Source organism: Pleurodeles waltl, chromosome 4_1, assembly GCF_031143425.1.
Source record: "Pleurodeles waltl isolate 20211129_DDA chromosome 4_1, aPleWal1.hap1.20221129, whole genome shotgun sequence".
Lineage (NCBI taxonomy): Eukaryota > Metazoa > Chordata > Amphibia > Caudata > Salamandridae > Pleurodeles > Pleurodeles waltl.
In genome coordinates, this window is record NC_090442.1 from 471,226,346 (window position 1) to 471,239,820 (window position 13,475).

At 40.3% G+C, this 13,475-nt stretch overlaps 1 protein-coding gene across 1 annotated transcript in view; it reads right to left on the reverse strand.

Annotated features, from left to right (window-relative positions):
- Nucleotides 1-13,475, reverse strand: part of TMTC2 (transmembrane O-mannosyltransferase targeting cadherins 2) — a 585,628-nt gene that overhangs the window by 328,460 nt on the left and 243,693 nt on the right. The window lies entirely within an intron of this gene.

Here is a 13,475-nt window from a genome sequence, read left to right on the forward strand (position 1 = left end):
GGTAGCGTTGACTACGGAGACTTCAAATCATTTTGGGAGAAAAACTCAGAGTAAAGATGTAACCACATTCACGAGGTGCCCTCATAACTCCAAAATCAAAAGTAACACCAACAAACTTAATTTTCTCCAACTGGAAAATTATCTTGCTAACTTGATGTTTTTATATACGCCTGTTTGCTGGATGATCTGATGGGCATTAACAATAAAAGCACAATTTTGCCTCCTGTACCCTAAGCCCATTGTTTCCCATTCATAGTTGAATCCCTTCAAATGCACTCGGAGTGAGAACCGTGCTCATTGGAAAGTCGTTGAAGGGTTTAAATACAATAGGAGCACTGACAAGGTGGTTATGAAATATAGGCAGAGCGGACAAAGAAGACCAGGTAAGAGCCACTGACATTTATGAAACAGTAGTTGGGATAATCATTATCTCGGGAAGGACTCCCGACGCCATTTGTCATGGATCAGTTCGATAGCCGCCCAGCTTCACTTGTTATGCTGTTATGGAGAAAAGGTGGAACCAACTCCTTCACTGCAACCGACATGCAGACCACCTCGTTGTGCATATTGAGGGGACACAGGATGGTCAAAAGTATAAAACACGGAATTATGATACATATTTTTCTTGGCATCCAGAGCCTTTTCAGGGAATCTAACGAGAATCCCAGTCCCTCGGGGAGTCCATCAAGTTCCAATAAAGGACTTTAAATAAAAATGGAATACTGAATATAGTTCTTATATATGTAGCAACTAAAGATCTCAGTGACCTATTTCCAGGAGGGGTGGTAATCTAAGCTTAATTTAACAAATCTGGAAAACCGACAGTTTAAAACAAACTATTACGCCTGCATACAGAAGCAGTGCATCTTCCACACATTCACGGAGATGTGCACGGGGTTCCCTCAAAGGATTGTACAACGCTTGTATAGCTTTGTAGTGTCCTCTAATTACAAATATCTAAACAAACTTATTTACAATGATGTCTACCCTTGCACACCACTTTTTCTCCCCTATACTGAACACCTGCACCCAACAGATGTTCCAAAAGATTGATACCAGAATATATTCAAAACACTGTCTGACAAAAATATTGAGTCCAAAATATTGTTTACAAAAATGTTGCCCTACGGAAGTAAACAGAAAATGTACACCCAAAAGTATTATATTTAGCACAAAATATTTTCTGTCAATGTTTTTAATAAAACAATATTCCGAAACACAATCCTTTTAATGCTATTTACTGACTAGTGAACAGTAGCTGTGCTTTCATAGAGCCTACGTGTACAACAATATTAAGTAAGGCGCTTCTAGAGAAAGTAAATTGAATAAAGAGAATTTAAGAATTTAAATATTTTTCTGAAACCGTGTTGAGAAGTTCCAATGTAGAAAGTTAATCCATCTTTGTTGCTGTCAGAGTGGCTAAAATCACCTCTTTGGCATTTTTCTGCTGTTGTTAAAATTTACGTTGTTGCTTTTTTGGCTTTATGAGAACTCTTAGCTTATCTTCATGTTTTTCTGCCTTCATCTTCATCTTCCACTAGGAGCTACACTACTGGTGGTGTTCAGAATTGCGTAATATTTATCCATGGTTACTGAAGATTAAACCATTCTGGGTGTTTGCTATTCGGAGGAGACTACCTCATTTGTGCATTTTTAGAGCTCTTTACTTCAGCTGCTTTTTGTTAGAGACTAAAACAGAAAAACTAATGGTCACGTCTTCAGTTCATTCCAATTTCTCAACTGAGATGGCTGTGGGATGGACATTAGTGCACAATTAGCCTATCCAAAATGTGTCCCTTATACGTGGGTGACTTTATGCTTTGGGTAAGAGCCGCAGTTGTTGAAAAGACTGTCAGAATCTCTGCAGCTATGTTAGTGAGATTTCCTTACTAAGAGTCTGCCCACTATATCAAATACAAAACGTGATGGGAGAGATTCTTACAATAAGTCTGACCGCCGCAATCGCTTGGGATAGCATTCCACTCCATCATTCTTTTGCCCACCATGCCACCTTAGATTAAACCAAACCATATGCAAATCAGCCTTACCCTCCCCAATAAGAAATGTTCAGCCCAAACTGCCAAGCCAGATGGTTTCTCAACCGGAACACAGGCAACCCAAGACCAGTTTCACCATTACTGACCACACGTGGGTTCCATGCTCTCTGTGACACTGGAACCGATCAACACCTGACTGAAGATCCCCAATCACAGTGAAACTAGTCTTGGGTTGTTTCTGTTCTGGTTCAAGAAGGACCTGGCTTGGGAGTTCAGGTGGACTGCTCGTATTGGAGCAGGGTCAAGGCTGATTTGCATATAGCTGGATCCAATGTAACATGGCATTGTGGGCAAAAGAACGATGGCTTGGAATGCTACCTGAGCTATTGCCAGTGGTTAGACTTATTGCAAGCATCCTTCCATCAACGTTTGAGTGTTTGATGTACTGCCCTAAGTTTCTCATTGTGCCACTGGAGCCAAGCTACATTTGACTGAAGAGCCACAATCAGTGTGAAACTGGTGTAGGGCTGCTTGTGTACCAGTTCAGAGAGGGTCTGGTTTGGAAGTTCAGGCTCGACTGTTCCTACTAGAGAAGGGTCAAGAATGATTTGCCTATGGCTGGGACTAATCTGAGATCTCTTGGTGGGCAAAATAATAATGGGTTGGGAATGCTACCCAGAGTGATTGCCAGTGGCTGGACCTATTGCAAGCATCTTCCCATTACCTTTCATGAGCCCCACCCCACTATAACCATTAAATATGATGAGACTGAAAGGTCAGTAGTAGACCAAAATTTTATTTTCAAAGGTTGCAGTGCTAACTGGTGGCCCGTCAGATTACAATTCAAGTGCTTCTAATGAACATTATAGCAACCCATAATGCAATTTCATTTGCAATAGGTGCAAAGGAAGCATGGTGAGTTATTTCAGCGTTGTGCCTTCAAAGATGTATTTAAGCACAAATGATGCCCCTCATTTTTCCTAGAAAAAACCCATCAAAAAAGCATTGTCAAAGCCAATACGTTTAGCCTATGAAAGAGCTATTAGCGTACTCAATGTTTTTTTAAGATATCACACATCAGCCCGGGCTGATGTGCAACATGGCTTAAAGTACGTAAAAAAAAAAGAGCGATATGGCACGACCAGTGTGAGAGCTTTTACTAATTAAGAATAATAATAATTGACCGAAAGATATGTTCTGTATGCCTAAATCAATTACTGCACATAAAAGTGGTAATCTATTCACAGTTTGCACACAGACATACAATTAACTTAAATTGCTGATCAGCACATAACTTTTTTTTTTTCTTTATCTTTTCTTTCCTCTTTGTTAGCTGTGATCTGTGTCACGGTCACAAGTGTACATTTTTTCATGATGCAAATGTTCTGTTGCAACAGTAGAATGAATAGAAAGAATGTTAAGTCTTAGCTATTTACCCATTTGGTACATGTAAAAAGCGGTGCAATGTTTGATTAATCTTAAAAGTTGTTTCTTTATGAACTGCCTCAGTTATTAAAATATTATGGGAAGAGGAGTGGCTTCATTTTTAAATTTATTGTTCTTACTTTGACTTGTTTCGCTTACAGAGTGACAACCAGAGGGAAAAGGTATAATGTCGAAAACACTGCACATAATATTCAGTTGTATCTTGTGTTTAGGACATTTTTTGTTAGAAATTGCAATATCAATGGAAGCTGTCCTATTCCCATGAAGATATTGATTTTTCATTGGCTGAAACTAGAAGTTATCCACTCGAGACACACAGCTTGTTACTTATTGAAATGCAGTAAATGTGTTTACCAAGACTAGAGATTAGACAGAGAGGAGAGCTTTGGGAGAGAGCCTTTCCCTAGACTGCTTATAGGTCCCCATTACAGACTTCTTGAGAGCACTAAGACATGTACCTTTGCCTTGATTCTATGCTAATGCATCTTGGATTCACTCTGAGAGCTGCCAAATCCTTTGCTGATTTTATGCTACTTGAGACATTAAGGAGTCTGGTGAACCTCTACATGAGGAGTTCTACTGCAGTCTTTCTGCTTTCACATCTCGAGGCTACGGCTCTTTATGGGTTCTGCTAATGTTTCCTCTAACTGAAATTGGATTAGAATAGGAATTAGATTTACTGAACATGTGTCAAGCATTGTTCAGTAATTGTACTGAATATTGATGAATTGCTAATAAAAGAACTTTATTACTAAAAGATTTAATAAAGACTTTGAAATATAATCCAACCATCATTATTGACTTCTATTCAAATGCAAATTATTTAAACGCTGATATGTTGTCCATCTGCAGGTTCTGGTTTTTCTTTGAACTGTCTCAAAAGTCCCACCTCTTGGGCCCAGCAGGGTGCAGGAACTTCATGTTCCCAAAACAGAGTGATCAGTGATAACTGGAGTTCCCAATTATCCCAGCCACCCTTTGGCACCAGCGTTGAGCGCGCCATAACGCTTTGTGTTTATTTACTTTAAGCCATGTTGTACAGCAGCCCGCGCTTGTGTGCAACATCTTTAAAAAAAAACATTAACAAAGCCAAACAGTCCTGCACAAGCTATTTGGCTTTGTTAATGTTTTTTAAAGATGGCTTAAAGTAAATAAAAGCAAAGCACTATGGTGTGGCCAGAGCTGGCCATCAGTGCTTTTTGTTCTGAGGTGGGGGCAAAAAAAGGACAAGAGAGTGTGTTGGAGGAACAACAATGAAGCGGGAGAAAGAGTGAGGGAAAGGGCACACAAGGACGGGAGAGGACTGGGAGGGATGGGTAGAGAGGGCCTGCAACCACATGCACCCTTCAGGAGTACCTGATTAAAATTGGGAAAAAAAAATTACCTGCACAACCGGCGGACAGTCGAAGGACACTGGCAGCAGAGACAGGAAACTGTACATGCTCCAAGCTCCATGGACGACCACATGACAGTTGAACAGAAGAAAAATTGGAAGCAGTAGGAGGCCTGACCAATGAGAAGCAAGGAAATGACAGCAACGTGGTAGCTAACAAATGGTATGTAAGGATAAGTATAGGGCAGGCTCTAACCCAATTTTTAAGCTTTGTTTTATTTGCACTTGCTTTTGCTGATGCGTGTGTGTTGTAGGCGAAACCTAAAAATGCAATAAGATTTTGTCTAATTACATAATTTTTGATTATCACATTGCCTCAAATTTGTTAGCATATTAGCCAGCATCAACAACAACTTTTACCATCATTTGGGACAACTATGAGCGTTATAGAAAGGTAGATCAAAATCAAAGTGGTTCTCTAAAAAAGGAGCATATCAAAACAAACGCTTAATTGTGGTCCCACAACAGATCCTTAATAATCACATTTTCAGAATGCCTTCATGCCCTTCTGGAAGTGTAATATCCAAAGTAGCTGCCTGATTACAGTATTACCACAAGTGACTGGTGATAGGACCACAGGCTTCATGTAGGACCAATTCTCTGAAAAAGTTTACAAGGTTGGTTCATAAGGCTCTTCCAGCAAGGGTGGGGAGGGATTATGCTGTACAGCATACCCATGCAGTGCCACTTGTCTGAAGAAGAGAAAAAAATACAATTTTGCATGCGCACGCACCAAGCTTGTGCACGCCTTCAAAATAATGCAAGCTTTTTTTCTTTTCATTTTGTTTACTGATGTAAATAAGATCGGGTGCAGAGAAGGAAAGAAAAGGTGAGAGAAACGTGGAGGGAAAAAGCAAATGGCAAGACATCGCATCATGGAGCTAGGGGTGAACGACGCACATGAAAAAGCAGTGTGGGGGTGAAGCATCATGGAGGAGGGTGGCGAGAAGCACACAGGCTGAGAAAGAGCAACAAAAGCGTGGGTGGGGGAGTACTCTAGGGAGACAACTGGAAAACATATGTACTCTTGTGGAGTGCTTAAACAAAAAGAAAAACGTCGCTCCTGAAAAGTGAGCAGTGGAAGGACACAATCAATGGTGGTTCATGCATCAAGGCAGGGACAAACGGACAAAGAGGGAGTAAAGCCCACACAAGGTATCAAATAGGAAGCAAGCAAATGAGGGTGTGACAAAGAAGCCAACCAATGGTAAGCAATAGGTAAGCTCTAAACCCATTACATGCTGACAATAAATCTCACAAAAGACAGTGCATTGCCTAGTATACAAGACCTACAATTTGCCATTTTCTCAAGAGAAGGGTTGGAAAGCAGCACCTAAGGCGGGCACAACAACTTTCAGTGGCTACGGGTGCATGGAAGAGTGGGAATGTTTTCCATGGGCTGATTTGTGTGCGACAAGACAATGAAAATGGATGAAGTCAGCAGAACTAGCACTTCTTTGGAAAGCGGAGTGTAACTGTTCGTACAAAGAACGGATCCGAAGGAAGGAAAGAATCCCAATAACACCAGCTTCTGGTTAAAAGGAGAAAACACTACCGTAGATATAAAGTTGATCCAGTCCAAATTATTACACGATGAAGTGACTGCATAATTCAATTACCCGAGCAGCAAGGGGTATACTACAGTCACTAGCCAATTACACTAAAAGCTACTAAATCACGTTAATCTTGTTTAGCTTAAAATGAGAAATTTAAAACATCCCACCAGGCAGGGTGAGTTGTTCAAATCAGTTCAACAGTGAAACAATCCAGGCTCTTTTTTGGAAAACGTGGAAAGAAACATCCTCGGAGGTAAAATAATGCGGTTAAAAAAAAAAAACTCAGTGCCATTATGAATGTACATTTCATTTTAAACAGCTTTTTTTGGCCACATGCAGAGCATAAATCTGAAAGGGAAGAGACCGAATGAAAAGAGCACAAAAGTAATTGAATCTGCGAAAAGAGCCAGTCCTTCATCGATCTCTTTATTCACGGGCCTGCTGCATTGCAAATGGGCCTGCAGTGCCAATGGATTAAACTGCAACGTTCTTTGGAGCCGGCGCAGCTCCTGTGTGACAGGCAGGCCATTATGACACATTCCGGCCTCGTTAATGAGTGCAGCTCGGGGAGCCCGGCGTTTTCGGCTAATATAAAGAGACAACTTATAATGAGATTTCGCTCAACTGGGGGGCCCAGGCGGCACAGCCTTCTCTCAAATTTGCCAGCATAATGGAAGGCCGTTGTAAGAGGATAGGGGCCTATTCACAGCATCACGCTATGTTACTTAGGCAAGAAAATTAGCAGGCATTAAATAATAACACTGCAAATCATTTGATATGTCCCAGGACAAATATATGGACAGAGACTGTATATTCTGAACGCCCCGACTTTTTTTTTTTTTTTTTTTTTTTTTAAACATTATCGAAACCTACTGAGGAGAAATACTGGGAGGAGAGAAAGCACACACCAGGAATGAGTCATTTCCAACTCGCGTGCAGAAATAGGAAATAATGTAAAACAAACATGGCCTCTTTTATTCGGCTGTGTCCTCAAATTTGTCTGGTGCCATCACCCCCATTTGCATGCTGTCTGCCGATTAGATAAGGAGGCATTTTGCAAGGTTTACAGAAGGACAATCGGATTCCCTCCTCCCACCACCCCCTCCGTCCATCACATTTCAAACCCACAGACATTTCTGTCTGTTCGACAAGACTTTTTCAATTTATTCTGCCGATATTCATACGACGTTACAAGGACGTCCCTTCCTATGCCTCAAGGCTTTGCAGACTGTGTATGCTACTGGACTCGCAGTGCAAGCCTTAAAGATGTGCAGACTTCGCTCATATCGCGACTCTACAGCCTCTGCCTCAATGACTTAAAGATTGTTTTAGCCTCTGCCTCAATGTTGTGTAACTATGCCACAGGACGATGTAGCCTATACTTCGAGTATCTGCACTGTATTTGGTAACCTATGCAAAGGATGTTGCAGTCTATGCTGCACGACATACAAGCCTGTGTCATAAAGCTTTACAACCTACAGTCAGAGGTTTTACATTTCAAACCACAAGAATTTAGAGGCTATGTCACAAGACAGCCTAATAGAGCAGGAGCACAATGTTTCCTACATAGAAATATTAATTATTAAATTAAAAAAGCATTTGGATGGTGAAACCCTCTATTTAAGTATTCCAATATAAACCAAAGCCCTGGATGTTAACCATGAAACAACAAAATAAAAGACAGAAAAAATATTACACTTATACAGTCAAACACATTTTTTTAAAAAGATTCAATTTTAAAGTGAAGCACTATGAAAACAGTAAAAATCAGCAAAAGAAAATAAGACGAGATCTCAACGATTAAACAATATCATTTTTGGAATAATACTAATATAGCAAATAACAGTTTAAATTTAAATACTGCTTCTTTCTGAGAGCAACTCTCAAGTATAAGGAAAGTGTCCTCCTAAGGTAAAGCGTCTGTAACGAGAAGGGGTGTACTTAGTAATATAGCATAGCACATGAAGTCGCATATCCCTTTCCATTAAGAACCAATAAAGTGGATTGTGAAATCACAAAGGAATAATTCAGAATGTTGGGTTTATTACACCAACAGTCACTGTTAATATTATGCAGAGCCCAAGTCTAGTATGCATTGGAGAATGCTATATAAATGATTTTGTGCACTCAATGGCATGCTCACCAAATATTTTGAGCAAGTAACATTCACATTTTTGTAGATAACCATACGACTTTAGCTCAGGCAAAAGGTAAAGCGAGATAGGACCCGGCTGGTGACATATATATATATTCACAGAAAATAAACAAAGGTTAAAGTGATGTTAACGTTTGGTGTTGAAAGAAGGGGAAATCTAATGTTTAAGATCACAACAAAACTCTGAAATTCACTAGTTACAGCTCAGTGAGCTTACTATAACTAGAGTCCATGCCATGCACTGCTTATGCTTTACATATTTCATCACTCATGACATGCTAAAGTACATCAGTGAAGACATCTCAAATGGCATCGCTGATGACACCATACAATCATTGTGCCACCATCCTGTAGGGTTTGTGAACTTGAAATAATCTAACACACTAACTCTGTGGACACGTTTCTATTCACCTTAATGGGATAATCTTCTTAAATTAGTTCACATGACCCAGAGTTTAAAGTAAAGGGTTTGACAGGTTTACATTAACCACTGTAAAAACACCTTCTGTCGGGCCTATGTGCAGCACTCCTTAGTTTAGTGAACTACACTACACATATTGCTGAGATGAACATAATTAAATACAACCGCAGAACCATGCTTAAAACATCAGTATGATATAAACCACCTCTAAGTGGGACACCCTTACATTCTACATTATTCAGTAATATGCAATGCCTCAAAGTCTTTACTGAAGTACTAGAAATACACAAATTTTATCAGCTGTGCATGTTTATCGCTGTCTTACAACTATTTATTATGGGAATGTGCTGCGATATCCACTGGCGCTTTAGCTTAATGCCTCTAAAAAGTGTATTGCTTGGTAGAGTGTGGCAGATCATATGAGTGATAGGGTAGGTTTGGAGTAATGAAAGAAAACTGGCAAAATTGATACAATTTAGACTATTAAAAAATGAAACTTTCATAATTGTAAATTCACATAAAAAGTAGTAAGGTCTCCAATTATGTAATCTTGTGGGCCTCCTGAACACACATTTACTCTTATACACTGTAAAGTTTTTAAAGCATTAAGAAATCAGTGCAATCCCAAGTATGTGTGCTCCGTGAAACAGACTAAACAACCTAAGACTATAATAGGGCCAGACAAGTGCCTAAAGCAGTTTCAGGCATGGCGCTCTGGACGATAACTCTAAAGCCATACAACCAATAACAAGTAAAGCAGTGACTGCCTTATGCCCATGAAGGACACTCTTGGGTCTGTTGCTTATTATCTTAAGGACAAGAAGCATCTAGGTAAGATATTGCTACCTCTTTGGAAGCAAAAATACTTCTGACAGATGCTTCGTGAAAGGATGTCTACCACAGAAGAAGAAATGATGCTCCTGGTGAACCTGACCCTGTCCAGTTACCACAGGGGATGCACATGACTAGGACTGAAGCAGCAGCCTAAGTCACCACAGAGGCCAGAAGCATCTCATTCAATATTGAGATTTCAAGCAGTTATCCAAAGCAAACTTAAAGATCAGCAGCCTCCACTACCACAAGAGCTCTCCTAACACTGTAAAGAGTCTTCATTTTTCCTGACATGGTCAGCAAGGCAACAGATTTTTTAGCCCACCTAATCCCAAATGCTATGATTCCCCCAACATATCGCCCCTTGACTACCCAGAAAAATGCAGACCATGCTGGAGCGCTTTTCTCCTGTGAACACAAAAACAGGTACTCTAATTGGCACAGCCACCCCACAATTCTGTCTCTTCTTGGGAAATTTTTAATCATAAAATATAAGGGAATGGTTGGTGATGCCTACCAAGCCACTTATTGACTCAATTCCTTATTTCTCCTAAGGGTATACCATGAATAAGATTGAAAAGTTTAAATTTTCTATAATAATGGAGGATTGAATACTGCCTTTGTTGGCAAAATTCCAAACTGTAAGATTACTAAATTAGGTTGCAGAATTGAATTGTATTGTACTGATATCTGCATTGCACTTTCTTACTCACCTGTCAGGCTCAAAGCACTCTCTACTCGGTTGGCTAAGTTGTAACCTTGATTGTTATGAAAGGCTGATACAGTTCTTTTTTTTTTTTTAAGTGCATTATGTGGGAAGGTTACATTTGTGAAGCTTAACTGTGTGTTCTACCCTTGTTGCAGTAAGGGGAGGGCGGTAAACTCCGCTCCACTGGTGGAGTTTTTGCAACTCCACTTAGAGTGTGTAAATACTTCTCATCTGTGTGAAATGAGTTTTGATCTTTAAGGGGATTTACTAATTTGGTGTTAAGTGTGGGTACAATCTGATCTAAATCATTTGCTATGGGTAAATGCAAACTGATAAGAAAGAATTTGACCATAAAGATTTTCACTATTGCTAATCTTTTGAATAAGTATTTACACTTGCTATTTCTACTGCAATTTGACCCCATGGGTTCTCTAATTTCAGACCAAAAAAATGCAGAATTCAAAAATAAAAAAAAAGTCAAAAATAGAAAAAAAAGTAATTAAAGCTGCATTTGTTTAGCACTCTTTCAGTCCTTTTCATTTGTGAACAAAGCAATCAAAAATTTCCTTTTTAAAATAAAAATGCAATTATTCACAAAGTTCCTTGATCTTGTAGAAAGTTCATCAAGTGTTTCGCTACTTGCAAATATTCAAGTAATGCTACTAAAAACTTAAATTATCTCTAATAAAGGCACAGCTCACAATCACTGAAAATTGCTTCCAAAATGTAATCTCTCTCGTCATCGACAGGCAATGATATTTCAAAGTTCAGTTGCAAAGCAATTTCACTCTCAAAAATATTGAGCTAGACTGGAGTTGTCAGAACAAAAGGTAACAAACTCCTGTTCCCAGTCATCAGCAGAATAATATTTCCATTCAAGTGCTGAGTACTTTCTAATTGGCACTCCTTTTTGACCTTCTGTTTTCTTGACTCTCGGCATCACTTTCACTCAACTCTGCAGTTTCTATAGCAATAGTTGTACAGCAGGCACAGTTTCCCCTCTAGGCCAATTGTCTCTGGGTACAACTCTTTTAGCTAGCACATCTGATCCTTCATCAGCATCTGTGATTGCATGAGTCAACCGATTCTGCCTCAACTCTTCTGTACCATCCACTGTTGTCACTGTTGTTGACTCGCTCAGAACCCCATCAGACGCAGTCTCTGCTGCAGCCACTTGTCCAGCCCCAACAGCTTGGATAACTTGTTCCTTAGCACTCACTGTAACAGACCCTTCTGGAATGTGGTTTCATCAAGGGGACCTGGAACTTTGCAAGTGTAGCTAGCATGTACCCAATTTGGGAGACCAACACACTTCACAGCTATCGTCGTCACAAGAACCACGTGGTAAGGACTTTTTCAAAACAGCTCCAATCATGTCTTCCTTACACAACCCAGTCACCAGGACTAAGGGTATGACACAGTTCCTGCTGAGGCTGTATTGTAGCCCCTTTATACTGATGAGACACAATACACCGCATCAACTAGTCCTTTGCAATAATCCAGCACCAAATCATCTGCAATGTTCACCAACACATTTACAGGCACTGCTGGCAATATCATAGCGCCCCATGATTATTTCATGAGGAGACAATCCTATTTTCCTGTTGGGTGTGCTATGCATTCTCATCAAAACAAGAGGCAATGCATCTGGCCATTCCAGTGTTGTACCTGCACATAGTTTCGCCAATCACGGCTTCAGTTTATATGTTCTGCCAGACCTGAAGCTTCTGGACGATAACTGCAGTGCAATCTTTGCTCAACATGAAATGTCACACGCAACATTTTAAGGACCTCACTGTTGAAATGAGTACCTTGGTCTGATTCTAGAGAAGAGGGAATCCATACTTAGGTATCAAATCTCTAAGCAACAGCTTTGCTACTGTGAGACTATCTTTTTTCCTAGGGGTGTAAGCCTCGACTCAGTGCGAGAAAATACAGGCAATAACCAAAGCATCTCAGTCCATTGCACACTGGCAGCTCATTAAAATCCAACAGCATTCTGTTAAACTGTCCCCCTGATCTACCTATATGATCCAGTGGGACAACTGTACGTTTCCCTACATTCATTTGTTGACAGATGACACATTGTTGACATGTGGCTTCATCAATCACTCTAAACCTAGAATTAAACCATGTTTGCCTCAATGTTTTGATCATTGCATCTCTACCCGTGTGTGCCTATCCATTCGGCTACTTGGGCTGAAAAGACTCCTCAAAGCCAAGAGGCTTCTATCACACCTGAGACTGTGCAAACTGCATAACCTATATTCATATAAGGGAACATCTTGAATATCAGGTATTGGTTTGGTGCACAATTCAGTTACATTGAAACAGTCATGCTCAACCTCATCTTTCTGGTGACTTACATTTTCAACAGAAACAGGCATCAAAGTTGTGAGGTTTAACACTGTACATCTCTTGATATTCACGTTTGATGATGCAAGGATCACTTGCTCATAATTGTTTAAACGAGCACTTCCTAGGTATTGGGTCTTTGTTCTGGTTAACAAAATCTCCACTGAGTGTGGGATAAAAAAGTTCAGTGGATGTCCCATCACAATGCTTTTGCACTGTTCTATGCTGACACTAAGCGCTGACTCAGCCTTTCAACAACCAGGCAACGCTGCAGCTACAGGATTTCCATGCAACTGTGTCAAAAGTGAAAGTGCACATCCTGCAAAAGGGGCCAAGGTGCTAGATCACAGGCACCTGAGACAGGTGTGGACCGGATCAAACTGGTCAGGTGCAGTGGACAAAGGTGGCCACATTTTGAATTTCGCTGTCTGCCACAGTGAGTAACCAATGGTTGCCCCTTCACTGGAGGGGTCGGCTGGGCAGACATCAGGGGAGACAGGACAGGTTAAATAAGGGGCAAGGTTACTTGATTACACATCGCTCCATGGTTGTCCTTGACAATTGCTGGCTCCGCCCTTGCCCTTTCAAGCACTGGAATTCTTCTTTTCCCTG